General features: G+C 42.0%; 1 long non-coding RNA gene across 2 annotated transcripts in view; it reads left to right on the forward strand.

Moving 5' to 3' along the window:
- Positions 1-500: 500 nt before the first annotated feature.
- The window catches only part of LOC116461624 (uncharacterized), a 48,458-nt gene continuing 22,109 nt past the window's right edge, over positions 501-26,849 (forward strand). For both annotated transcript variants that reach the window (XR_009211656.1, XR_009211655.1), the window contains exon 1: positions 501-775. This is a non-coding gene — a long non-coding RNA (uncharacterized LOC116461624). The remainder of the gene's footprint in view (positions 776-26,849) is intronic.

The raw sequence follows: 26,849 nt of genomic DNA on the forward strand, positions 1-26,849 counted from the left end.
AAGTACTCAGCAGGTGCTTGTCAAATAAACAATTAGATCTCATCATGGGCTGAGTTGTGTCCTCCCAACACAATGTTGAAGTCCTAACCTCCAGTACCTCAGAATATAGTTGTATTTGGAGATAAGGTCTTTGTATTAGTCCGTTCTCACATTGCTATAGAGAACTACCTGAGACTGGGTACTTACGAAACAAAGAGATTTAATTGAGTCACAGTTCAGCAGGCTGCACAGAAAGCATGGCTAGGGAGGCCTCAGGAAATGTAAAGTCATGGTAGAAGGCAAAGGGGAACTAGGCATATCTTCCCATGGCAGAGCAGGAGAAAGAGAAACAGAGAGAGAGAGAGAGAAAAGAGGGGAGGTGCTATACACTTTCAAACAATCATATCTCATGAGAATTCTATCACAAGATAGCACTAGGGGGATGGTGCTAAACCATTAGAAACCACCCCCATGATCCAATCACCTCCCACCAGGCCCCACCTCCAACACTGGGAATTACAATTCAATATGAGATTTGGGAGATGACACAAAACCAAACCATATCAGTCTTTAAAGAGTTAAGTTAAAATAAGCTCTTTAGAGTGGACCCTAATTTAATATGACTGGTGTTCTTATAAAAAGAGGAGATTTGGTCACAGACATGGTTGCATGCAGAATAAAGACCTTTCAAGGACACACTGAGAAGGCAGCCAGCCATCTGTAAGACAAGGAGAGAGTCCTCTGCAGAAACTAGTCTTGCAGACTCCTTGATCTTGGACTTCTAGCCACTGGAACTGTGAGTAAATACATTTTCTTTTGTTGAAGCCACCCAGTCTGTGGAATTTTGTTGTGCCAGCCATTGCAAATTAATACAGATCTGTTCAAGAACACATAAAAATACTAATCATCATCCAGGCACAGTGGCTCATGCCTGTAATCCCAGCACTTTGGGAGGCCGAGGTGGGTGGATCACCTGAGGTCACGAGTTGGAGACCAGCCTGGACAACATGGTGAAGCCCCATCTCTACTAAAAATACAAAAAGTTAGCTGAGCCTGGTGGCAGGTGCCTGCAATCCCAGCTACTTGGGAGGCTGAGGCAGGAGAATCACTTGAATCTGGGAGGTGGAGGTTGCAGTGAGCCAAGATCGCACCACTGCACTCCAGCCTAGGTGACAGAGTAAGACTCCATCTCAACAACAACAACAACAACAACAACAACTATATATATATATATATATATATAAAATCATGCCACAGACCAGCAGTCAGTTGCAATCTGGAAGTTGCAGTCTTAACCAGTAAGTAAATGTTGTGACCATCATAGTGGCGACTCTAGTGGAAAGCGTTTTTGGCTCCATCATCATTTCTTGGACAGCCAGAAGCCCTTGGAGATAGATGACCACCAGTGTAGAAAACATAAGCCTTCATAACAGGGAGGCAGCGACTGCTCTCTGGGTGTTTACGGGATCTCTCTGTGTTAGATTAGAAGATATTATTTCTCCATTTTATGGAAAGGTGATTTGGATTCTGCAATGAATCTGTAGTAAATTTAGAATTGAATCACAGCTGGCATATTTTCCAACCACAATGTGCCCTAGCTGACCTTTGCTTCCTCTCCTTCCTCATCTGTACTTGCTTTTCGACAGATGGCAAACCCTAAAGGACATACAGAAGTACAGTCTATAGATACTGGAAAGTGGGGGAAATTTTGAAGAGTAAATCAATATTTAACAATAGAAAAAACCTGCAAAAGCATCTTTACCTAGGTAGCCTTGGCAGCTGGGACAAAAACTAAAAGCTCAGCTCATTAATTATACCATGTCTCTCCTTACAGCTCTGAAGCTGAATTAAAGAGAAGTAAAACCATAATGAGCAGCCAAGAGGATGTCCCCAGGGGTCCGGATGACAGAATGAAGCACGCATATTGGGGAGATGATCAGAACAGGCACCTGGGCCCCTGTGGGGTCAAGGGCTCTGCTCTCCCCTACATGGGAGCTCTGCAGGCTGTTCTCCCCCCTGCACAGGGAGCTTGTGTTTGCAACCTGTCTCCCTCCTGGGCCTGCCCAACGCTGTCTTGACCAACAGTCTCCATCAGCAGGATCCTTTTTGTTCTCTCTTTCTTCTTCCATTTATCCACAAGCCTTGCTGAGAGCCCACATTATGCGCAGCTGCCAAGAGTCCAAACCCCATCCTCCAAGGTTGGTGGTGCAGGAGAATTACCGTGTGGGTAAAGGAGACTGGACTCCGTGGGTCCTGCTCTTGTCCCTGGAGACTCAGCTTCCCCAGTGGCTCCTCTCCCTGATTCTGATTGCCATCTCCAGCCTTGACGTCCCTATTTCTGGGGTCCTTCCATCTATGTTTACAGGCACTGCAGTCTGAAAACAGCTCCCAGAGTGACCCTAACTCAGATCATGGTGCCCTCTTGTCCAAAATCTTTTCAGTGTTTTCCCAAATCACTCAGGAGCTTACAAGACCCTACCAAGACTGGCTCCCCTGTTCTCGGCTGGTCTCATCTTCTCTGATTCTCTCTCTTCTATCTCGGGTACTAACACACTGGCAGCCTTTCTGAGCTGGATGCTGCCTTACATCCCTTGGATACTCCGAGCATGCCCTGACTTGGGCCTTCTGCACTTGCTATTCACTGCCTGCAATGTCATTGGCCAGTCAGCCACACGACCCACTCCCTCACTTCCTTTGGGTCTTTGCTCAAGCTCACATTCTCAGTGAGGCCTTTTCTGACCTCCAGTGTTTAAAATCTCACCCCTTATCACAGACAGCCCCAATCCGCTTCCCTACTTTATTTTCCCCATTATTCTCCTTACCATCTGACATACCACATATTTATTTCTTCTTTGCCTCCCCCTACTAGAAGGTAAGCTCCAAGAGGGTGGGAGTTTTTCTGCTTTGTTGCACTGTCACCAGCACCCAGAACAGCACCCAGAGCATCGTGTGTGCCATTTGTTGAATGAATATGCTCAAAGTACAGCTAGTGAATTGGAAAATGAACCCGTGATGAGGAGTAATTATGAAAAAAGATTGATGTGTTCTTTCCTAAGTGACTCATTTGTTCTTTAAAGATGGTCATGTGCTGCATAATGACATTTTGGTCAATAACAGACTGCAGATATGATGGTGGTTCCATAAGATTATAATGTGGTATTTTTACTGTATTTTTTCTATGTTTAGCTTCACAAATGCTTACCATTGTGTTACAATTGCCTACAGTATTCAGTACAGTCACAGGCTGTATGGGTTTGTAGTCTAGGAGCAATAAGCTATACCATAGAGCCTACGTGTGTCGTAGGCCATACCATCTAGGTTTGTGTAAGTGCACTCCATGATGTTTGCACAACATCACCTAATGATGCATTTCTCTGAGGCAATGCATGACTGTATCCAAAGCTGAAAACGAGTTTGCTGCCCTCCCCCTTCCAGGAATGGATAATTCCTACAGTACCTGTATTAGGCCCACCCTGTTCACCTCATTCTTCTTCCTCGGTTCTGATGACAAATGGTTTCCAACTCACAGCTGTGGACCTATGAAACACTTGCATGGCTTTCTGTAAGGCTGGGCAAGTCAGTGAAGGTGAAATGTAAAGCCCACTCCCTACAAAGGACTAGTATTCACTCACCTTTCTCACCCCCAGTTACTGATATAGTTTAACAAATAGCTATGATTATCTCTGCAGAAAAGGGTTTTTAGAAAATTACATTGTTTGTTTTTATTATTGTTGCAAAAAAAGAGATAAAATCTTGGCATCTTTGAATTTACACTGCTTAAGGTTACCAAACAGAATGGGCAGTAGAATCTTATTTTTACGGTGTTTATATGTATAAATGTACATGTATATATATGTATAAAGATTAAAGAATATAACAATAGGCTAATATTTGGGTATGATGAAAATAATATAATTTTTATTCAACTGTTTTTTCCATAATAAGTGTATGTTATGTATATGAGATGAAGAACACCAATCTTTCTTCTTTTTTTTAAAAAAAAAGAATGGCTGGGTGCAGTGGCTCATGCCTGTAATCCCAGCACTTTGGGAGGCCGAGGAGGGTGGATCACCTGAGGTCGGGAGTTCGAGACCAGCCTGACCAACATGGAGAAACCCTGTCTCTACCAAAAATGCAAAATTAGCTGGGTGTGGTGGCACATGTGCCTAATCCCAGCTACTCGGGAGGTTGAGACAGGACAATCGCTTGAACCCGGGAGGCAGAGATTGTGGTGAGCTGAGATTGCGCCATTGCACTCCAGCCTGGGCAACAAAAGCGAAACTCCATCTCAATAAATAAATAAATAAAAAGAAAAAAGAAAACGCCCTTGTTTCAATTGGGCACATACTAAAGGTCGGTTTTCTAGTATAGGAAAACAAGAAAATGATCCTTTTGAATGTGACTGTTATTTTTACTTTGTGATTTCAGCTTTTACATTGGACTCAATAAACTAAAAAAAGGCAAACTGAAATCGTAGTACGAGGCTCTCATGTTTCCACTTACAATGAACATGAGCCAAGGCCTGAGGGCTAAGTGGGCCTGATTGACTCATGATACCAGGTTGCTGCATCACTTCCTTGAGAAATTGTTCCTGGCTTCAAAACTAGCTGTGGAATCTTAGAAATCTTGTGATATTGGATCACATGCCTGGGCACAGCCACATTTTCTTCCATGGCTTCCTCTCCTTCCTCCTCTGGAGCAGATATCTATGTTTGCATCTGCCCTTCTTCCTGCTCCTTCTTCTAACATGACGCAGGATGCTCTTTAAGCCATATCCGCTTCTCCAAACCAGTGATTGAGCTCTTGAGTGCCAGGGCACAGCAGTCTCCTTCATCCATTGTATACTCTTTAGTGTTGTGACTTTTGTCTAAAAGGTCTTTGCTTTTCTTTGCCTTGCTCTCTGTGTTTGCGGCACTGGCTTAGGTGATTACTGATGGAGTTGACCATGGAGATCATAATGTGCAGGGACCAGCTCTTTGATAGGTGGGTGCCTCCCTGGTTCCCTGAGCTGACTGTCCTTAGCACTGGGAAGACAGATTCTTCTTTTTGGGGGTTGCCTCAATCCTTGTGGAACACATCTTTCAGCATATGAAATTTCTGCTTGTTGTAATTTTTTTTTTTTTTGAGACAGAGTCTCACTCTGTTGCCCAGGCTTGAATGCAGTGGCACGATATCTGCTCACTACAACCTCCGCCTCCAAGATTCAAGCAATTCTTCTGCCTCAGCCTCCTGAGTAGCTACGACTACAGGCGTGTGCCACCACGCCCAGCTAATTTTTGTATTTTTAGTAGAGATGGGTTTTCACCGTGTTGGCCAGGCTGGTCTTGAACTCCCGACCTCAGGTGATCCACCCACCTCAGCCTCCCAAAGTGCTGGGATTATAGGCATGAGCCACCATGCCTGGCCTGCTTGTTATGATTTACAGAACATAAACTCACTTTTTTTGGTGCCCAGGACCCATGACTATCTGGTCCCTACCTATCTTTCAAAACAAATCTACCATGAATACTCCATATGAGCAAGGTGCTTCTCATCATGACAAATACACCTTGTGCATTGTATCTCTGTGCTTGTGCCCAAGACTGGAACCTCCTCCAAAATCTACCCTCTCAATTTGAATCCCATTGATCCTTCAAGTCCTCACTCAGATGTAATTTATTCTGCGATTTCCTGTGACCATTCCAACTCATGGTGACCTTTCCCACTCAGGCAGAAATTCTCACATAATTTGCATATATCCAAAAATAAAAAAGTGATGATCTCACTCACACTGCCAGGTAAGAAGAGATAAACCCACATGTCTCACAGTCTGCTTTCTATGCCCCCCCAAAATATGACAAAATCAGGACTGTAATCTAGGCATAGATGTTATCTACATGACAGAACCATAGGGACTGTGTTATTGGCATCTGTACCAGACATTTGGTAGACAACAGAGCCAATCTGAAGAAAAACTGCTTCCCACCTTCCCCCACATTAGTCAGAGAGCAGCCTTGGAGGAGACATTAACAGAAACTCTTACTAGAAAAAGTAAGAGTTGATAATCATATAAATTTATATCAACCATCTCTTATAAGGAAGATATGAGAGGGGAATTCCAAGAGTAAGCCAATGGAGGGAATTCACCCACCCTGTTCATGGGGAAAACCAAACATATTTAGCCAAGGAAAGGATTCTGCAACTAAGAAGTAGAATATAACCCTCAAAAGAGACATCAAGATGATAACCTGTGGAAAAGATTCACTGCAGGAAAACAGAACTGAAATTTTAAAAAGATGTTTCTGAAACCCATATGACCACACTGGTTTTCCCAGACAATTGATGCAATTATATAAGAAGGAACCTCCCATTTTTCCTGGGCATGAATGTCTGGCCTTGGGCTCTTCTCCCTGTGGGTTTTTGGAAAGGACAGAGGAGTTATCTGTTCCACATACAGAATTTCAATGAATGCCCTGTTTTCAGCCCCACTGTTACTCCACCCTCTGAGACATCTGCCTTCTCCTAGTCTAGGGGTTCTCTGGGCCATCCCTGACACAAAGTGCAGGCTGCAGCTGCCTCCTCTTGTCCATCCTCCAGGGATTTGTTGCAATTTCACGTTCTTTGAATTCCCTTTCTGTTATCCGAATTGCTGTGGCCTCTAACTTTTCTAGTGCTTTACCATCAGCAATGCCCCAGTGAAGAGAACATCACAAATGAAAATAGATGTATGTCTTCTGTCTGTCAGTTTCTTCTGGAAGGCTCTCAAAGTTTTAAAGAGATCAATTTTTTCCAAGTTAATTTAAAATGTAATTAATGATGTTTCAATGCCATTACAAATGAGGTATTTTGTCTGGGTGCAGTAGCTCATACCTGTCATCCTGGCACTTTGGGAGGCAAAGGATGGTAGATCACTTGAGCCCAGGAGTTTGAGATTAGCCTGGGCAACATGGCAAAACCCTGTCTCTACAAAAAATACAAAAAAAAATTAGCCAGCCATGGTGGCATGCACCTGTGGTCCAAGCTACTAGGGAGGCTGAGGCAGGAGAATTGCTTGAACCTGGGAGGTCGAGGCTACAAGTGACCCATGATTGCACCACTGCACCCTAGCCTGGGCAGCAGAGCAAAATGTTGTCTCAAAAAAGGGGGGTGGATATTTTAACAAAATGATTTAAAAGTGTATTTAGAAGATCATACAGAAGACCAAACAAGAAATTCTGAAAGACAAGAATTGTGAGAGAATGGGCTCCTAAGGTCAGATATTAGAACACGTTATTTGGCTGCAAAAAATAAAACACAATGATTTTAGCAAACTGGCAGATGAGTGGAACAGAAAAGAAAAACAAAAACACATGCCTAAGTCTATGCAATAATTTAACATGTGATTAAGATGCTATTTCAAACTGGCTGGAGGAAAAATTAAGAATGATGACGGCAAACTGGGTGAATCACTTGGAATGAAGACAAAGCCAAATTTTACTCTATGTATCATACTCTAAATTGCAAATAGACTAAAGAGTTACATGTTTGAGAGAGAATGAGAAACAATAACAGAACAAGATATAAATGTAAATTCAAACAGCTAATCTTGCTGTGGCAAAGTTATTGCTAACATAAAAGGGGAGAGGAATCCCATAGAAAAAACTTGATAGTACTGATTACATAAAAATTTAAAAACATCTGTAAGCTTAAAAAATTTTAAAGATATAGACAAATCAGGTAAAATATTTGCAATACACATGACACACAAAGGACTATAGTATTAGTATATACAGACCTTTTAGAATTGTTAAGAAAACTGTGAAACTCCAGAAGAACACGGGGCTAAACACATGAAAACACAATTTACAAAAGAAGAAATAGAGATGATCCATAAACAAGAAAATAGTTCAACTTCTCTAGGAAGCAAAAAGACAAAAATTAAAATGAGATATTATTTTTAGCTACCAAATTGTCAAATGAAAATGTCCAAGGTTAAAGCAAGTGGGTGTCCTCATTCATCGTTGGTGTGTGTGTAAATTCCTACAGCATTTTGAACAGAATTTGGCCATGTGTATTTTTATTATTATTATTATTATTACTATTATTATTTTTTGAGATGGTGTCTCACTCTGTTGCACAGGCTGGAGTGCAGTGGCACCGTCATAGCCCTCTGAAGCCTGGAACTCCTGGCCTCAAGCAATTTTCCCAACTCCACCTCCCAAAGTGCTGGAATTATAGGCATGAGCCACTGCATCCAACTATTTTTTAAAACCCTATATTACATTTATATTTTTCAGACCATTAAATCAACATCTAGGAAATTCTCCTGGAGAAATACTTATTGATGTGCATAAAAATGTATTTACAAAGATACATACTTCAGTATTATTTGTAATAGCCAATGGTTTCAATCAACATAATTCCTAAAAAAGATTTGTTAAATTAATTATTGTGCATCCAAATGATGGAATACTTCCTATCCATAAGATAGATTTAAATAATATTTAGTGACTTTGGGAAATGTTACAACTATAGTAGGTGAAAAGGCACATTTAAATGTGTATAATATAATCTCAGCTTTGCAAAAAGAAATTTAAACACATACACATTTCTTTTAAAAGCTACACCAAATGTTAATGGTGATTATTGGTGGTGGGATATGGGTGATTTGAATTTTCTTTCTTACATTTTTATATATTTTCCAAATTTCTCACAACAAACATAAGTCATCTTTATAAACAGAAAACACATTTTTTTAAAAAATATGATTTTCTTGACTAGATTTTAAGTTTCTCAAGGGCATTTTATACAACTGAACACATCATCCACAGCTTTGCAACTTCCTTCCAGGGTTTGGGCCCAGCCTGTTTTATATGTAGTTTTTTTAAATGCCGTAGATAATACAGAAATATTTATCTGATTAACAAACTTCCTTTTTGGGTTTTTTGTTGTTGTTGTTTTTCCAAAAGCATATGTGAAATATTTTAAAATATTGAATCATCATCTAATACCTGTTTTTCATGTGGGCATCTGATAAATACTGCTGTCTGCCCTGGTGAGAGCAGAGAAGAAACCCACTACCTGAAAGGGTTAATTTGGGGCAGTTAAGGACACCTGTTCCAAGTCTGCCATGGGCCTTCATTTCCAGGCCTCCAGGCTCACCAGCTCAGCAGTGGATATATACACAAAGGCAGGGCCAATGCAAATAAGAAATTCCCGGTCCACAAATAAACATTTCTTGAGCAACCCAAACAATGAAATGGATGACAGCCTTTTCTACCCGAACTTTTCTCTAATTACGTTTTTATTGACTTTTCAGAGGAAGTGAAAAAGGCTAACATATAATTGACTAAAAGAAATAGAGGTAATAAACCAAGCCAGAAAAAGACTTGAGGAAATGTGTATCTAAGGTAAAATACCTCCAATATGAAAATCTGTGCCATGATGTTGAAGTTACAAAATTGCCTACACATGCTGCTTTGGTTGTGAGAGAGTTCGGTGCAGTGCTGTGACAGAGTGCTATGTTAAGGTCTAGCCTCTTTCCAAGTCTGAATATCCTCTGTATTTGAATTCTAAATTTCAAAAGCACTGAATTTCAAATGCTCTGAATTTCGACTTGTACATGAAAGAACTTTGGATCAGGAGCCGGGTGTGTATGTAGATCTTAACAAGGCATTTAACAAGTTGTCTCATGATAACCTACTAGCCAAAAAGATTAATTATGAATGATTATACATACACAAATAGAGACATATATATATACACATACATATATATACACATACTCTATATATATATATAGAGAGAGAGAGAGAGTATGTGTGTGTATATATATATATAGATATATATAGATAGATAGATAGATAGATATATATACACCATACACGCACACACACACACACACATATTTTTCAAATGGTGAGTAGATCATTTTTCAAATGATCAGGTAGAGGCCAACCTGGAGTGAAGTGATTCATAATGTACCATTGTATTTTCAACATAATTATTAGTATAGCATGAATCAGCTATTCTAAGAAGCTAATCAGAAAACTATGAGCACGAATCTGGGGAGGAAGGGAATGAGCTTCACTTTATGCATGCCTTGCAACCTAATATTTAGGTAGTCTTGCCTCTCGATCCTCTCACCCCAATGCCTTGAGTAATCAGCCAGTGTTATTGAAGGAAGAGTATCCTTCAGTTGCTAGGGAAGAAAAAGGTTAAGAATTGCTGACATTGACAAAAACAGAAAAGGCAAGCTCATCCAATCTATGAGCAAATTATAGCTACTATTTTGATGACAGAATCATGTTTTAAACTCCTCTTGACAGGTTGAAGTGAAAAGATGAATGTAACAAGAAGATATTTAATAGGAATACATGTTAGACCCTGCCCTTGGGCCCAAAGAGCAATTGCACAAACACAGCAGGAGGTGGACCTGGCTAAATGGTGGTTTTTGTGAAAAGTTCTGAGGGAGTTCAGGTACCACCATGGGTGCCAACCAGAAATTCGGTCCTAAGCTCTATTTACAGACTTACAGAATTTAGAATGAAGAGACTGTCTACTCTCTTAGCATAATGCCTTCCATGTTCGTCCAGGTTCTCACAAATGATAGAAGTTCCTTCTTTGTTAAGGCTGAATAGTTGTTCCATTTTGAATATATACCATACTTTCTTTATCCATTCATCTGCAGATGGACACTTAGGTTGATTTCATATCTTAGTTCTTGTGAACAGTGCCACAACGAGCCTGAGAGGGCAAATATTTCTTCAACACACTAATTTCAGTTCCTTTGGATATACACCTAGAATTGGGATTGTTGGATCATATAACAGTTCTATTTTTAGTTTTTTGAGGAACCTCCATACTCTTTTCCATACTAGCTGTACTAATCTACGTTCTCACCAGCAGTTTACAAAGGTTCTCTTTTCTCCACACCCTCACCAACGTTTGTTATTTTTCATATTTTTGAAAACAGCCACTCTAACAGGTGTAAGGTGACATCTCGTTGTGGTATTAACTTGCCTTTGCCTGATGATTTGTGATACTAAGCATTTTTTATATGTCTGTTGGCTATTTGTATGTCTTCATCTGAGGAATGTCTGCTCAGGTCCTTGGCTCATTTTTTAATCAGGTTATTTATTTTCTTGCTATTGAGTTTCTCACGTTTTGGGTAGCTGGCTCCTTATCTATGAATGGTTTGCAAATATTTCTCCCAATTTACGGTTCGTCTCTTCATTCTATTTTCTTTGCTGTATAGAAGCTTTTTAGTTCGATGCAATCCCATGTGTCTATTTTTACTTATGTTGCCTGTGTTTTTCGAGTCATAGCCAAGGAGTCAATGCACAGATCAATGTCGTGGACCATTTCCCCTGTTTTCTTCTTGTAGTTTTACAGTTTCAGGTCTTATGTTTATGTTTTCCATCAATTTTGAGTTCGTTGTTGTATATGCTATGATATGAAAGTCCAATTTTGTTCTTCTGCATGTGGATATTCAGTTGACCCAACAGCACTTACTGAAGAGACTATCCTTTCCCCATTGTGTGTTCCTGGCATCTTTGTCAAAAATCAATTGGCCATAAATGCATGAGTTTATTTCTGGGCTCTCTATTTTGTTACATAGGCCTATGTGTCTGTGCATATCAGTATCATGCTGTTTTGATTACTGTAACTTTGTAATATATTTTAAGATCAGGTAATGTGGTTCCTCCAGCTTTGTTCTTTTAGCTCAGAATGTCTTTGGCTATTCAGTCTTTTGTGGTTCCATACTAATTTTAAGATGTTTTGTTGCTGTTCTGTGAGAAATGTCATTGGAATTTTAAAAGGGATTGCATTAAATCTGTAAATTGCTTTGGGAAGTGTGGACATTTTGACAATATTAATTATTGCAGTCTATGAACCCAGAATATCTTTCCACTTATTTATGTCTTCAATTTCTTTCATCAATGTTTTATCATTTTCAATATACAGGTCTTTCAACTCCTTGGTTAAATTTACTCCTAAGTATTTTTTTGGTGCTATTGTAAAAGGAATTGTTTTCCTAATTTCTTCTTCAGATAGTTCATTGATAGGTTATAGAAATTAAACCGATTTTTGCTAAGGGACTTTAAGATTAGCTCCTGTATTCTGTGCCAGGGAGGCTTTGGGATTCACAAGGGGGACTGAAGCCTTATAAACATAGTAATGGATTAGTGCTTGCTGAAGGAAAAATTTCTAGATTAGCTGGAGGAGAGCATATAGGCTGGGAATCCAGGTGGGAAGAAAATTAATTGCTCAGTTCTCACACTGTAATGCTATCAGTTACCTTCTGAAGACATCTATTCTCTCTGCACAGACCTATCAAAAAATTCCATCACCCAATTCCTGAATGATCCAAATGCTTCTCAGCCAGCTCACAGACTGCTAACCCTCTCCTTCTCCATATCAAGGGGAAAAAGTACTATGTGAATGATCTGCTTCAGGCCCAGATGAACAGCAGAGATAAACCCAGACTCATTTTAAACAGGAGGCAGGAGCATTCACAGACAGATAGCAGCCAGACACAGGAGCAGTGTGTGCGTGTGCCTGTTTGCGTGTGCACGCATGGGTGCGTGTGTATACGAAAATGCCTTTGGCAGAGATCAAGACGGTTTAGGAGTTTCTAAAAGAATATGCCAAGCCATTTACTGTGATCTGTGCTGCTCTCCTAACAGCTGCTAGAACCAGGTAACCTCCCAACCTTGGGCTTCCTCACTACCCAGAACCATCTTTTCGTTGAGTGGCAGGGAATAATTACAGAGATAACAGGCAGCATGCTGTTCTAAGTCACTAAAAGAGGAAGACTGTGTCTACATTGATCTGTAGTGATGTCAACTATAAAAGGATCCATCTGATGAGAGCCAACCCCATCTCTCCCAGCACACACCTGGGGGCCCATGCATGTCTTGGAGGCAGCATGGTGGCCTGCAGAGACCTTGGGCTTAGTAGTTTAACAGACCCAGCTCTGTGACTGATGTAAAGTAGGCATTGTAACATCCATCTCAGAGGGCTGCTGTATACATGAGATAACATTTACACTGCCTACCACATAGTAGGCACTCCATTTTCCCTCCAGGGTGGGGACAGATGTCTAAGATCCTACAGGCCCACAGTATATTCCCATTTTTTAAAATAATTTCTCTTTAGGAAACATAGGCTTTGAACCTGGGAAAATTTAGTTTTCTGGCCATCTGAACTTCTCCCAAATTTAAGTGAATCACCTTTTGTCTCCTGGGATGTAATAATAGGAAGCAAATGAACTGATTGCCTTGTACGTGTTTGGTTGCTGGTATTATTTTATGCATTTTCATATGCATTATTTTATTTAGACTCATGGGTCCCAGAAATCCATATGGATTTTCCTCAACTATGCATTTTTCTTTCCTCATTGAAATCAGACTTCATTCTATGTTAATCTTGGGGGAAGAATTGTTGATGTATTTATTCGCTTACTTGCTCTAAAGATGCTCATTGAGCAAAAATGGCTAAGGTGCACCATATATTTATAGAATAATATACAAATAAAGGTTGTGCAGCCACCACATAATATCCACTTACAATGTGCCATGCACATATACGGGACCAGTTAGGTCCCACCACAAACCTGCAAACTAGCTCTTACTCTGCCTTCACCAATACACACATTTTACAGCTGACTTTCCCCCTGTCACCCAGATAGTTCTTTCACAGCCTCTCCATTGGAAGCAGGTGCATGCATTTGTGTTTGTGCTGTCTTTGAAATGCAGGTTTTTCTGCTTATGTAAGCTGATGCCAGAACACACAGCTTCAAGCAAAATACCATTGTGGTTCTGCTCAACAAGGCCAAGGTGAATTAAACAGCATTCAGTTTGCTCAGACAGAAGCAAAAAAAGATTAGAACAGGATTTTTGTATGCAGAGGAGAAAACGTGCAACTTCAATAATGAACCCCAATGAGCAAATTTGGGCCGACGATTAAACTCCCATTCAAAATAACACATTTCTCATGATAATAGAAAAGCATCTCCTCTTAGGTTTCCTGCAGAGCAAACCAGCTATGCAATGAGAACATCTGAGTTCTTTGAAAATATCAAGGGCAACTCTGAAATTAACAAAGTCAACTTCAAAATATTCACTTGCCTGAAAAGGTTGATGTCAGAAAGGTATTTATTTATTTATTTAGATATGGAAACTTAATTATGTTGCCTAGAATAGATTCAAGCTCCTGGGCTCAAGCAATCTTTCAGCCTCAGCCACTTGAGTAGCTGGGATTATATACATGGACCATTGTGCCCAGCGAGATAGATATTTTACCTGTACCTCTCATTGATATGGATGGAACAGGTGCAGGCATATTTATTCAGGAAAGAAATACAGGCTATAGAACTAAACAGGAATCCTGAGGCCTCTAAATGGATGATGAGTGCCTGTCTGCTCCATGGATGGCCAAGAATGTTGAAAATTTATGAGACCCAGAAGGTCGTACCTTAGGACTTGTCTGGAACATTTGACTCTTCAGTCATAACAAGGTGCAGAGGCTAACAGCCAAGACAGGGCACTGGGTATACCACCATGCAAGGCCCAGTACCAGGAAATGGGCCCAACTGACCATGAAGATCCAACAAGGCATGGCTACCAAGGGGCAGATAAAACTCAGCTACAGCTCAAAAGAACTCCCAGAACCAAGTGTTTCCAGAGGAAATTGTGGGTTTTATTAAGCAAAGCCAATAGATGGGCAATTGAGATGGTAACACTTTCATAACTCCATCGCACATGGGATGCTCCAACCCCACAAAAACTAAACACGTTTGTTTGAACACTATTCTGTGGACCATCAAAGCCATCTCAAGTATTTTAGAGCATTCCTAGGAGGGTCATGCTGTCAGGTAACCACTGCCTAGGGTCCTTCCCTCCATGGCATACTATTTTTTTATTGGCCCCCAGATCTGTGTCCCATCCTTCCCCACCCTGGTGCGTGTCCTAGGTGGTTAACAGGCACAAGCCTGCTTGCCTTTTGGTGTCCCTTTGGGTTTGACCAATGAGAACGACTAGCAGGAGATCAGAGAGGGAGGATGAGGTCAAGGCAGCCATCTTCCTTCCACCCCTAGGAGCCCTCTCTCAATGGCTGCCAGCCGACAGCTCCAGCAACCACTTTCTGGTTTTAGGAACTGTTCCCTCCCCTTTCCCCTTCACATCCACCAGGGAAACAGCTCCCCATTGCTGGCTCCAAGTACTTTGCCTTCCTGCATTTGTTCCCCCTAATTCTGTCCACCTCCATGAAAATATTCTCTTTGTTACGCTTTCTTCCATTTCCTAGTTCCAGTGGGTCATCTGAGAGGAAACCTCTCTGTTTTCTCCTAAAGAATACAAGCAGTGTTGTCTCCTTTTGTGTAACTCAGTCCTTTCTTGATTTTTGTTTTAAAAAAAAAGCACTCACACAAGGCAGTTACCCATGTAGTAAATGTTGTTGACTTGAGAAGGGACCTCACACATTGCACAGAAAGAACACAAAACCACTTGCCTGTGGGGCTCCTCATCCACATATACCTCTTCTTGGCAGGGCTCCTTTCTTCTCCCTCTCCCTGCACCTGTTCCCTGTACAGACTGGTTTGCCTACTTTATTTCAAGTGTCTTGAGATCCTGGTGACATTTTCGTCTCCCTCTGTCACCTTCTGCCTTCTGCTTCAAGTGATTTATCAAGGAATTTTCCTCAACAAAGACATTTCTCTCCCTAAGAGAAAACCCAGTACCACCTCTTAAAATAATAACACCCTTAATAGTGTGGAAACGTAGACAGAATACTTCTTAGCAGGTTGACTCACAGGTGACCTAGACTGGCCCAGGGGCAGGGCTTCAGGCCCCAGGGAAGAGCGCTGAGAGGAGCTCTTCACTTAGCTCTCAGACCAAAGCAGAAACCGAATCACATGCTTTGGTTTGAAAACCAAGGCACAAGAAAAGGCCAGTTTGAGGAAAATATTGCTGAGGGGGAATGGAAGGTACAACTGTCAAGCCAGCCTTCAGCATCAGAGCTTTGTTCAGGTCAGATAAACCTAGGGGAATTTGGCACTCGAGCCAGCCCCTGCTCCAGTAGCTGAAGGCAAGAGAGGGCTGAGAACTTGAGCCTGAAAAATGGGCCACCCATTGTGGGAGCTGGAGAAGCCAAGATGGAAAAAGTGAAGTTAGGGCTAACCCACAGTACTCTTCCATTAATACATGAAATTGTTTATGTTCCTATTATCAAAGAAATGAAACTATATAATCCAAGACTAAAGTAAAAGTCAATCATGACCAAAATATCTTTAACACAAACAGGCAGGGAGTGTTGAAAAATAAGAAAGCTTTGATATTAACAAACCACTACAAATTTCCTAAGTTTCCCATAGTAACATTACCATTAAATACAAAAGAAACAAAAGAGAGGTAAAGGCATTTGTTGCTTTGAAAACTGTAATTGAAGGAAAACTTCCTGTGGATGTTAACAATATGGAGAATGACAAAATAAATATTTGTGTAGTACCTTACTTTTCTAAAATTCTTTCAAATATATGACATTATTTCAAATATATTACGAGGCAAAATCAAGGACTGGCCAGGTTGTGTAACTCACTTAAAGCACAGAAATAAAAATTGGTGTCGTGAAGACAAACATCCCAGTCTCTGACACCAGAGCTATGATTTGAACACTGCATCACACGCTCCCCTGTCTGGGAGTAAAAGCCTGAGCTCTCGTTGAAGTTTATTTTGTCAGTCAGGACAGAACTAAGGTGGAACTGCCCCCAAATCCCCACTTCCTACCATCCAATCCTCCTCAGCCTTTCTCAGTAGAACCATCCACAATGATGAGGGAGACTCTCTCCAAATGATAAGGGATTAAAATTGAAAATATATCACACATGATTAACCTACTGGCTGATCACTTATCAAACTTGCCATGAGGGGAAAAAAGACTTGTATAAATGGTGTAATTATTTGCTAGCAAATATCAGCCTTCAAACTTAACGAAACCAAATGAATTGTTGTAGTCATGCATCTAGGTAATGTCCTACTCTATTCAACCTTTCCAAATTTAAATTAAACCAATGAGAGATTCTTGGTTGACCACAGGGAATAAATATGCATTTATTAATTTCTAACTTGATCACAGACAATTAAAGAAAATAATATTATGCAATTTAAAAACAATCTTTTACATTGGTCAGCTCTCTATACATAATGGCTGGCAAATATTCAGATAATGAACATGCTTAGGTTGCCATAATTTTTATTTCTCTATCATTAATAAACTCCATATTAATTAATGGCAAACAAGCAAAGATATTTGAGTAAGTGAACAGCAAAGTAGCAGAATGATGTGGATATTTTGTCTGTGCACAAATAAAAAGGAATGAAGAGCTGAGACTCAATATAATACCTCTTTTGAGCTATATTCCTTTATTACAACATTTTGCCTGAACAAGTCCTGAGCTTCAGCTTGGTAGGGAGTTGGTGATTTATAGCTTCTGACCCACAGGGGCGTTGGTATAAGCAGCTTAGAATATGCTGAGAAGTGATTAGACAGTTGTTTGGGGGAGCAGAGTGGACACGTGTGAGAAGAAGTCTGAGAACCCAAACTCTTTCTTTCAGGATTCAAAATTACTAAGGCTGTTAGACATAGTAGGGTAACTGTCGGCAAGGTAGAAATTAGGGAAACGCTGTGTGAAGTTGCTTAGATGGTGTGCTGGTTTGAATTTTGGAGATTCACTCCTCACTGCCTCTCGGGTGAAATTTCGTAAGATGCTTCCCCTTGCCATTGCTCTTGGGCTTGGCCATGTGATTTGCAGTGTTGACGCAATGTTAGCAAAAGCTGGAACGTGTTCTCCCACCTGCACTTCTGCATGAGAAGCCTGTGCTCCAGGTGGTTTGCCAACTCCAAAGGGATGAGAGACATGTGGAGCAGACCTAAAAGCAACCTGCACCCAGGCCCCACTGTGCCACGCCTAGATCAATCAAACCACAGTTGGCTTGTAGACTTATGAGCAATAAATAAACATCAGGATTATATGTCACCAAGATTTTCTGGTTGTTGACTACACATCAATGTGTTTCTGAAAAATAAATAATTCACCATATGGAGAAAGAGACAGTACCTGTGAACAATAAGGACCGAGCATTAAGAGGGAATGGTGGTTCCAGGATTTAAGGCCCCCTCAGCAGCTGATTCTGTCCCCAGTGGTGATCCATCATGGAAACAGACTTGCACCCTAAGGAAATGGCTGAGTGAGTGAAAGAAAAGAAGAACTGCAACCCCAAAGAGTTGTAACGCTGCAAATCCACACCCTCACGAGGCTCCCCTTGACCAAGCATTACATAGGACATTATAAATCTGCAGGCAGCACTGAAAGCAGTCAGGATGGCTGCCAGAGGGAGAGGGCAAAACAAACCATATCGCCTCCAGGAGCAGGGCAGCAGCACCTTCAAAGGTGAAACAGAGTTCTGGCACCAACCAAGAAATGAGAATAATTAGAACTAATCTTTTGACATGGCACACAACCCAAAAATTGTAGAATATGCCATTGGAGGAAGTTCGAAGGATGGGGTGGAGTAAGATGTGTCTCCTGCTAATCTGTGAGGTCTAGACCTCTCATTGTTTTGCTTTGAGATGCTACTTTGGAATGATGTTTATGCTCCAAGTTGGTGGTATAGGGCTTAACAGTAATCTTGCTCCAAAGGGATAGACAGCCTGAGCTCTAATGGAAGCCCTGATAGACCACACACCCATACCACATCACCAACTCTGGGCCCTTCCCCTTCCCCTCCTGGAATCCCCATCCTAGAATCCTCTCACCCGCAGATGCTCCATCACTACTTCTTTCTCTTTCTATTGTGGAAGGACTATTTAGGAAAATGTGGCACATATACACCATGGAATACTATGCAGCCATAAAAAAGGATGAGTTCATATCCTTTGTAGGGACATGGATGAAACTGGAAAACATCATTCTCAGTAAACTATCGCAAGGACAAAAAACCAAACACCGCATGTTCTCACTCATAGGTGGGAATTGAACAATGAGAACTCATGGACACAGGAAGGGGAACATCACACTCCGGGGACTGTTGTGGGGTTGGGGGAGGGGGGAGGGACAGCATTAGGAGATATACCTAATGCTAAATGGCGAGTTAATGGGTGCAGGAAATCAACGTGGCACATGGATACATATGTAACAAACCTGCACATTGTGCACATGTACCCTAAAACCTAAAGTATAATAATAAATAAATAAATAAATAAATAAATAAATAAATAAATAAATAAATAAAAAAGAGTTCATATACTCAACACATTGACTCTGAGACCCTGTATATATACATAGTCCTCAAACACTGGGAGACAGGGTTTCCTTTTAAAAATCCACTTCACTGTGATTTGGAGCTTTGGGTTTTAGCTAATCACTAGAAATCTTGTTTCGATGAAGTAGTTCTACTCTGCATGTTGTCACCATGGAGAACAGGGCTCCTTGCAAATTTTCCCTTAAATATTATGCTCGATTTTTGAGGGAATACATTTCTTGAAAAGTGAAAATACATTTTTCACAAAGAATGTGCTACTCCAAATTTGCTGAAATGATTTGAATTTTCTTCATTTCCTTTGGCAACTACCAGTGTGAAAATAACTTTCAGTGTCATCAATAATATATGGACTATTGGACCCAACATGGTATGCATATTGCAAGGAATAATACCCATAGAACCAACAGAATGTGTGTGTGTATGTGTCTATATATATATATATATATATATATATATATATATATAGAGAGAGAGAGAGAGAGAGAGAGAGAGAGAGAGAGAGAGAGAGAGAGAGAGAGAGAGAGAGAGAGAGAGAGGGATTTAAGGAATTGGCTCACATAGTTATAGGGGCTGGCAAGTCCAAAGTCTACAGAACAAACAGCCAGGCTGAAGACCCAGGAAAGAGTTGGTGTTGCAGCTCAAGTCTGAAGGCAGACTGGATCAGAATCTCTTCATCCTTGGGGTACCTCAGTCTTTTACTTCTTAAAATCTTCAATTGACTGGATGAGGCCCACTCATGTAATGAAAAATAATCTGCCTTCTCAAAGTCTACTGATTCAAAAGTTCATCACATCTAAAAAGTACCTTTACAGCAATATCTAGACTAGTATTTAACCAAAAGCTTGAAGCCACGGTCTAGCCAAGTTGGCACATAAAATTCACCATCACAGAAGCAAATAAATTTTTTAAATAGTAAAATTGAAAAAAGCTGCAAAATTGGTGTAAAATATAAGATATATTGTAACCAATACATTTCCTATATAATGTACATATTTTGTGGGTGAAATTTTTTTAAATAAAAAGCATTTAGCTTTTGGTTGAAATAATCTGACAACCCTAAAAAGTGTTTTGTTTCTCACAAAGTGAATGTACATACATTTTCACATATGCAAGTTTGTTTATAACAGTCAATCCATCAATCTCCCACACTACAAAATCTTGACTTAAAGAAGTCAAGGCAATGCAAAAATAAGACATACACTTTGATAATATCAGGAAAAACACTTCTTACAGGAACACTAAATCCTTGGGGAAACAACCAAACCTTTTAATGGATATTCCTGTGACAGAAATGGTTCTAATCTGATTCAATATACTTTTAAATTTGCAGGGGGTGAAAATTATTACTTTATCAAAAGGTGAAAAAATGGTACATTGATTAAAGAAGAGGCTATTAGAAACTCTGGCAGGCAAAGGACACCTTTTGATTTAGGCACAACCTAAAATTTCTCCCTCACTTCGAGGAGTTATTCTGCCCAGGTTCTGGAATCTGGCCAGATGTGATACAGAATCCCAACCCCACTACTCACCTGCTCTGTGACCTTGAGCAGTGATTTAGCATTTTCTTCATCTCATTTTCCTCTTCAGCGAAATGGAGACCATAATGCCTACTTCACAGGGTTTGTGAAGAATTAAATGATCTACTTTATGAAAATGACTAACAGTTCCAGGTACATAATGAGTATTTGATAAATGCTAGCTATCATTGGATTCATTTTGTTCTCATAAGATATTAATTATTTGGACATATTGACAAGCAGGAGAGGAAAATCATTGTTCATTTACCCACCACTCTGATAGTGCAAAGTCAAACAACACTGATCCTGTTCACTGGAGATGAGTCATATAGCCAGAATCTGTTAGCAACTGGTAATACCTTCTCCAGAACTTTGCCTGCATTTGGGACATGCCAGCATTATACAAGCAACAATGCCTTGCTGATGTCTGTGTGGCTTTCCTAATCGTTTTGGTATAGTTAAGAGTAGAAAATAATCACATGCTTTTCTATCCTATTATCCTTTTACAAACAAAATTGAGATATTTAAACATGAGATCTTAAAAATAGTGGGATTAATAGTTTCACCGAAGAATATATTGAAACAATACAAGTAGAATAATGGTTTAAAGAAATATGCACAGGCCGGGCTCAGTGGCTCAAGCTTGTAATCCCAGCACTTCAGGAGGCCGAGGGGGGTGGATCATGAGGTCAGGAGTTTGAGACCAGCCTGACCAACGTGGTGAAACCCCGTCTCTACTAAAAATACAAAAAAATTGCTGGGCGTGGTGGCACACACTTATAATCCCAGCTACTCAGGAGGCTGAGGCAGGAGAATCACTTGAACCCGGGAGGTGGAGGTTGCAGTGAGCTGAGATTGTGCCACTGCACTCCAGCCTGGTGACAGAGCAAAACTCCATCTCAAAAGAGAAGGAAGGAAGGAAGGAAGGAAGGAAGGAAGGAAGGGAGGAGGAGGAGGAGGAGGAGGAAGGAAGGAAGGAAGGAAGGAAGGAAGGAAAAAAAAAAAAAAGAAAGAAAGAAAGAAAGAAAGAAAGAAAGAAAGAAAGAAAGAAAGAAAGAAGCACACAGGAACAATTGTAGAGCTTTCTTATTGCTACGGCTTAAATGTTTGTCCCCTCTGAAACTCATGTTGAAATTTAATCCCAATTATAATAGTATTAAGAAGTAGGGCCTTTAAGAGGTGATTTGGTCATGAAGGCTCTTCCCTCATCAATGGATTAATCTATTAATTGACTAATGGATTAGTGAGTTAATTAATTAATGGATTATCACAGGAGTGGGTTAGTTATTTGAGAGTGGGTCTCTAGTAAAAGCCAGTTTGGTGTGCTCAAGCTCCCCCACCATGTGATGCCCTGCAATGCTTCAGGATTCTGCAGAGTCTCCACCAGCAAGAAGGCCCTCACTAGATGTGGCTCTTTGACCTTGGACTTCAGCCTCCAGAAATGTAAAAAATAAATTTCTTTTCTTCAGAAATTACCTAGTCTATGGTAGTCTGTTATACAAACAGAAAATGATGAAGACACTTAACAACCCTTGCACTTAGTTAAACCTCTTTAACCTTAATTTTTCCCCTGACCTAATTAGAATGCCCTTTCTATCTCACCCAAATACTTCTGGCATCCAAGGCTTCCAAGGATGACTCTGGGATTTCAGGCCAGCTGTCCCCACCTCTTGAAAATGTGGCTCATGTATGCTTTGATGGCTCTATGTCCTATCAGTTGATAAGCTAATTAAAAGAGAGTCTTATTCTGTTTAACCTTCTGGGTCTCCATCCCTCTTCATCACAAAATAGAAGCAGAGATAATGATAAAGCTATACAACAACATAACCCTAAATTTGGTGATTATTTTTCTTTTACTCATAAAGGAAGCATTTTCCAAGTTCTAAAGGAGTCAGGAAACCTCCCCAAACAAGAAGAATCTACTCATCGTCTTCTCTGTAGTTTTTTATTTCATACGTACTCAAGAGTTTTTCTGTAGTTTGACTGAGAACTTGGTCCACAGGGATAGGTCAGCCGTGGTTTTATTTCCACAGTCTAAAGAACCACCGAGGCTGGTAAGCTACCGCTGTCCCTCAAACCCTGGGGCAAGGGACGAAACAGGAGGACACTTCACTTGCAGGCACCAAGAGTCAGTGAGTGTAAGCTTGGTCCTAGGGCACTGGCTGTGGGTCTGAAGAAGGAGCAATGAAGAGGGAGCAGAACCTGGTGTCAGCCACGTCCTCGTTGGGCCATCCACCCAGACGTTCTGCCACAAACCTCAGCAGAGGGAAGGCAGGAGGAGAGGAAGACTGGGGAAAGTGGACAGAAAGAGCCCTGAGGAAAGAGCACTTCCTCCATGGGCATTAAGTTCTATGGCTTAGAGCTGGAGCGTAATCAGGGAAGGAGAAGGCATTTCTCCCTCCTCCACTCAGCGCTGCGTCTATTGAAGAAGCCACAAAGGCAGCTACAACCTCGCCAACAGAAAGCAACAGGAAGACCACCCCCAGCCAGGAGAGCCAGGGGAGTGGGACCAACCCACCTACACCCCCATGGCAGAAAAAGGGGTTGCAGGAAGTGATGCCTTCTGGTGACCCACAGAAACCTCCAGGAGAACTGCCGCTGGGGGCCATGAGAGACAGAGAACACCACGGAGACATCTCCAAGGAGAAAGGAGGGATGCATGTGCCTGAGGCTGGAATGCCAAGATTTTGCTGTTGGGAGCAAAGCCTGACACTGATGCTCAGTTTCCCTTCCTTTGACTCAGATTCCTTGCCTGCTACCCCAGGGCAATGGAGCTTAAGAAAGCACTCGTAGACCAAGGAGACCATGACCAGCAAGAAGCCCAGACTTTGGGAGGATTTCAGGGGACGGAGTGTTGGGCAGAGCAAATGTTTCATCTGAACACTCCCCTGTTCCAGGTGACTGCCCCTTCAAGGAAATGTTGAAGATGAGGAACTCTGGGGGCCTTGAGTATTGTGTGCAGGATCAACATATCCACATAACCTGGGAAATTCCTGATAGGATTGTGGTGAGAAAAATAAACACCCACGCCATTGCCAGGCTGGGCACTAGGCTTCCTGTTTGAGATTTTTCCTTATCCCATTCCTTGTCCTGTTTCTTGCACCCCTATTTCCTGCTTCAGCAGACAGGGAAGTCCATTTCTTCAACTGAAAGGAGGAGAGACAGTTGATGAGACTTGTAGTCTGATTACTGTTACTGCAGGGTCCTCTTGCCACTCCCCCACCACCCACCCTGCCAAATGCTCACAGAGGCCAACGTCAGGTGGTGCAAAGTGCACGAGAGCAGGCAGCTGGGACAGCTGTGCTCTGGGCTCTCAGCCGGCCCCATCCATCTGTTCCTCCGTTTGTCTTGCAAAATGGAAGAGAGGCTTCTGTGGGCCACTCCACAGCGGGCAGCCGCAGAGCAGGTGGTCAGATACATGGGGCCATCCATGTGGCCCCGGGAAGATGGGACCTGGGGCAGAGAGAGGGAGTGGGAGCCAGGGTCTCAGCACTAGAGGAGAGGGGCTCCCAGCTGAACCCACCCCACCCATATCACAGTGGGTAGAGCTGCACCCTGGCTCACTCCTCACATCACCCCTGGGCCTTCAGGGGTTTCAAGGGGTGGAGTTCAGTGACTTTTGCTTGAGAGGAAGGAGAGTGAGTGGGCAGTCAAAAAGCCACAAGCAAAGAAGGTCCTGCAACATCCATCTCTTAAATTCACTTTCTGTGATCTATGCTCACTTTTTATGCCTACCTACCTACACTTCATCTCTAAAGTCCCCTCCCCAACCAAACCGTGCACTATCTAGAAGGTTGAGAAATACCTTGTGGTCTGGCCTCAGCCCCATGAAACTTTCCTTGGTCTCAGTGTTGAGGAAGCTGCCAGATGGTGGTGATGTTAACTGCACCCCTTGGTTTTTTGTTATATTGAAGCTGAAGATCCCCTCCCTCCCCGGATGCCCACAGGCCCCACTCAGCTGCCTCACCCTGGTGCTAAGCCCAGACATTTGCTTTCTCTTGAGCTGTTTATTTTGCCAGCAGGCAGTGTCACCTGTCCAATTGCCTGCTAATGAACTGTACAGTCTTAACTGCCAACCCACTCCCGCCTGAGAGGAGAGGGAAAGGAATGTGAGTGGCTCAGGCTGCACTGCCAGGATTGGGTTAGCTGGGCAGGAGTAGGGGCCATGGTACAGCTGGAAGCAAAGACAAAAAATTTTAAAACCTTTCTTATCCATTAGTAATGCACAAAGCTCTGTGGTGGATGGTTTGTGCAGATTATCCCCATTCAACAGATGAAGAAAGTGAGCCCAGATTATCCCCATTTAACAGATGAAGAAACTGAGCCCAGAGACTGTGATGAGGGTGATGGCTCTCCAGGTTACACAGCTGCTGAGGAGGATGAGCCACAGAACAGAGATTTGAACTCTGGTTCATCTGACACCAATGCCAGGGGCTCTGGAAGCTGCTTAGTCATTCGCAGGATGCCCCTGAGGTGGGAGCCATGTGCACAGGTGTTCTGGTATCTTAGCAGAGATTTGTGCTCTCCTGGCATTGGGACTATGTGGGGTCAGTGCCCGAGGGCCCTGGGATTAGCTTGGCATAAAGGGAACTTGAAGAAACCATTCCTAAGAGCAGAGCAGAGGGCTGGGGCCAGAGCTGTGGGCAGGAAGCCAGTGAAAATGGGAGCAGAGGTGAGTCCCTTCCAATGGGAGAAGAAACATGACTTCATCTTCCACATTCTATGTCCTTCCAACCACCAGGACCTACTGACGCCACAAGTATACAACTGACTATGAAATTGAAACTTATTCACTATTTTTGAGCCACTTACAATGAAACATCCTGTGCACAAAAAACACAATTCTGCAAATTCATTAGTTTCTATCACTAAAAATAGACATGTGTTGACTTCAACAATAAGCTGTGCTCATCAATGCTGTCATCTTTGTTCAGGGGATACATGGCACAATCATCAACTTAACAATGATTAAAAAATTAGAAGCACATGTTGGAATGAGGTGAACAGGAGAGCGGGGTCCAGAGTGAACAAGACAACAGAACCTGAGGCAGCCAGATGGCACTGGCAGAGACACTCAAGATGGGAAAGTCAAAGGGGAAGGAAAATGAGGGGCCAGAGGGGTAGGCTTTTATGAAGTTTCACAGGAAAGAGAGAAAGAGAGTGCATGAATGTAAAGAAGAATCTCCTGCCACACTACATGGGAAGAAATGCTGTTCTTGGACTTTCACTAACCTTTAATGGGCCTCTTTGGAAAAAGGGGAAGGTGGGTTGTTGGGTGCATAGATGTGAAGGATGACTCAGGTGGGGCTGTCTAAGGGCAGTTAGAATGCCATCTAAGGAAACAGAGACTCTACTGTTAAGACTGAGGATACATGCAGAAATTGGAAACAGAACACAAAACTCCATATGGCCCTCTGTATGTTCTGCCATCATGTGTCCCTGATCAGAGTGCATGCCTGTGCAGGAAGAACCCATAGAGTACTGCTGCTGCCATCGCGGGTCATTCATCCCCATTCCCAGCCAGCCCAGTTGTGTCCTGAACATTTAGGTGTCCTGTGGGCAAGCCAGGGTCTCAGCCTCCCTCTGCTCCCTTCCTTTGTCCTCCAGCCCCAGGGAATGTGCCAGCCACTTCCTCTAAAAACCCCTGGAACCCACTCACCCCCAGTGGAGGACATCAACTCATCCATGAGGGATCCACCCCCATGACACAAACATCTCCCATTAGGTCCCACCTTCCAACACAGCCACACTAGGGATCAAATCCAACATGAGATTTGGTGGGGGAAACAAACCATATCCCAACCAAAGCAGGCGCCTTTCATAGAACACTTCTCTGATCTCTTCTGTCACTACTCACTCAGCCCCCAAATTCTTGTTAATTGTTTTTCTGCCTAGAGAGGGTGATGAGGGTGTTGGCTCTCCAAGTTATACAGCTGGTGAGGAGGATGACCCACAGAACAGACATTTGAACCCTGGTTCATCTGGCACCAACACCAGGGGCTCTGGAAACTGCTTAATCATTTGCAGGCCACCCCTGAGGTGGGAGCCACATGCACAGCTGTTCCGGCACCTT

Source organism: Hylobates moloch, unplaced genomic scaffold (genome assembly GCF_009828535.3).
Source record: "Hylobates moloch isolate HMO894 unplaced genomic scaffold, HMol_V3 SCAFFOLD_22, whole genome shotgun sequence".
NCBI lineage: Eukaryota > Metazoa > Chordata > Mammalia > Primates > Hylobatidae > Hylobates > Hylobates moloch.